The sequence below is a fragment of the Pinus tabuliformis genome, chromosome 5_1, assembly GCF_031772625.1.
Source record: "Pinus tabuliformis cultivar Carrire ecotype Pingquan chromosome 5_1, CPIR1, whole genome shotgun sequence".
In the NCBI taxonomy this organism is placed as follows: Eukaryota; Viridiplantae; Streptophyta; class Pinopsida; order Pinales; family Pinaceae; genus Pinus; species Pinus tabuliformis.
This window is the reverse complement of record NC_142305.1, coordinates 169,900,517-169,903,382: the sequence shown is the minus strand read 5'-3', so window position 1 is coordinate 169,903,382 and position 2,866 is coordinate 169,900,517.

Sequence of the window (2,866 nt, the reverse complement as noted above, 5' to 3'; positions counted from 1 at the left end):
CCCCTTTCACAGAGATTGTCCTTGCATCCCCCGGATACTAAGGGACTAGTCTCCTCGTTTGCACAATCCGGTGTCATCAACCTCTGGTGATCATGTTGAAAGCACACCGTCAACTAATGAAAGTGAAGCCCGAGGACAAAAAGGGAAAGCTAGATTTCCCTGTAAACTGTGTGAAGGTAACCATGCCCTCCACCGTTGTCCCTTCTTAGACGAAGCTAAAAGAGTTTTGGATGATCATCTGGTTTCACTGTTACAACTCCCTCCTGATATAAAAAACTCTTGCCGAGTCCATCGCTAGTTGAGAATCTAGCTGGCCCGCTCAGGTGGTCGGCTGAAGCGCCTATCATTGAAGATAAACCAAATGAATCCATACCAGACGAAAGTCAAAAGGTCGAGGTGGCAGTTGACCCGGTCTTGCCTTCAGAGGTTTTATCTTCGGATGATACAGTCACTGAAGAGAACAAAGATGACACCGTCCAAATTCTCTTCATCAACACAGACTCCGACGAACATGGGGGCAATCTACCCATTCCCTTACCGCAGGAGGGAAGTTTGTCAGAGCCATACCTGGCCATCTACTCGGTCCCACCTCCAAGCAACCTAGTTGTCTCCTTCGATTGGAATCAACTAGGCAGACCCCGTTTACCAGCAAGCATACCATTCCGAATTATCGTTCAAATATATAGAATGGTCATGGCTGGTACCATCATAGATGAGGGAGCTTCTATGAGTATCCTTTCCTCTACTGCTTGGAAAGTGCTTGGTTCGCCATCGCTTTTGCCTGAGATGAGAAATCTGACAGGCTTTGATAAAGGAACCAGTCGACCTTTAGGGATCCTTCCCGATGTGCCCATAACATTGAGAGGGAAGACAATTCGCATGAACGTCATGGTAGTTCAAGGACCCTTGGATTATAACCTACTCCTTGGACGAGACTATATTTATTGCATGGGAGCCATTGTCTCCTCACTCTTTAGAGTAATGTGTTTTCCGCACGAAGGAAGCGTGGTCAAGCTCATGGACCAGCTTTCATTTCCTAGATCACGCATAGCAAATAGTCATATACCATCCCTAAATGGTCTCTTCACACAAGAAATGTCTCAACCCCCAGTCCGTCCTCCCGATGAGCGCGAGTAATTCAGAGGGATATGACTGAAACCCAGGGGGCATGCATTCTGGTCTGCTTCGGCAGGAAAACTTCGGGTATAGACTAGGTTTCCGCGGGAGAATATGACTAGTTTGTACCCCATCCGTCAGTGGAAGAGGGGTTATTCTAGAATAAGATTCTCTTGTCAAAGTTATGTGAGTTGGCGGGCATCGTCACTCACCTTTGTTTATTTCGAGAAACATCGCCAAAGAAGTGTTTTTTTTACGCCGTAAATATAACAATCTTTGGGTAACCTGTAAGAGGTAGGCCTCTCTCGGGAAAACAAATGTTTTGGCGGAAATAAGTAGAGGTAACCTTGAAACTCTGTTTTATACATGGGGGCATGCAAACCTTTTGGAATGCAAGTGAAGAGCGACTTTTTATTTTTTAAATTTATAAGACCTCTAACCCTTTAAACTCATAGGATTGGTCGTTTCCTAACTTGCATAAAGAAAGGATATGAGGCAACACTCAAAAGATTGCCACCGCTTTTATATGAGACATTCTTATCATATGACTGGATTAATGGATCAGTTTTAGTGCATAGTTCAAGCTCGTTAAAAAATAAACATAAGACTGAGCAAATGTTTCCACCCGCGTTTAAGCTCGTTAAAAAATGAACTATCCCCTCGGTAAATAACCACCGTGAATGAAGCATTTTCAGCCATTAAAGCCTTGGTCGTGTTTGCACCGTCACCTCCACTTTCCCATTGGCTGATCATTCACCTCCATTTGATTGTTTACCCATTTTGAGGAACAACTGCGAAGAGTGATTTCACTAGCCATCCTTGTGACACTGCCATGATTAGAAAATTCCAAACCTTACCTGGAATCAGCTGCTACCCATTTTATCACTCGTTCCTCAAAAGACGAGTCTTCTTTAAGCTCTTTCCAACTGACTCGTAAAATATGAAAATATTGCTGAGTTTTGGCCTTCCAGCTCGTTAAAGCGACAGGAAGTGCTATCCCTCCTCTAGATTTTAATCTTTTTGGACCTGAGGGATTATTGCACAAAAAGATCGAGCGCTTGTTTTGTTCGGCTCGTTAAAGCTAATCTAAAATTCATCCCTTCTGTATTGTTTTATACTTTTTCGGACTTAAGGGATTAGATGACGAAAAAGGAATTTTGGAGTTACCTTTACGTACCTTTTCAGACTCTCTAAAAATGAAAAGGACAGAGTTATCTTTGTCGTTAGACTCATTAAAAAGATTAATAGCGACAAACTTGTCTTTAGGCGAGAACGAGTTTCATTATCGCTAGGCTCGTTAAAACATAGCGATGGGTTTGCCCGAAGGGAAAATTATAGGACAAACACATGTTATCCTGCTCAAGATTGACAAAAATAAAGAGGTACTGGTCAGCAATGACTGGGGAAAAATTGGGAAGAAAACTCAAAGAAACTTTATTGGTAGCAAGTCGCTCTCGAACATGACACTTCCACTCCGTGCCTAAGTCGGGTTGGGTTGTTTCATTCACCGGTCACATCACCATGGTCACGCCATACCATCCACATTTGGGGTAAATGCTACCAATCCATCACATAAGTGTCGTCGACATGTTCAAGAGAAGTCATCTAGAGAAGTCATCCGTGTCCCATCCACTACCATACATTATACTTCATTCTTTCATGACCGCCATCCTGAACCATATATCATCAGATCGTTTTCACCTCCATCAAAATCAATTGCTCCGTTCCATGTCATTGATGTGGGATTCAT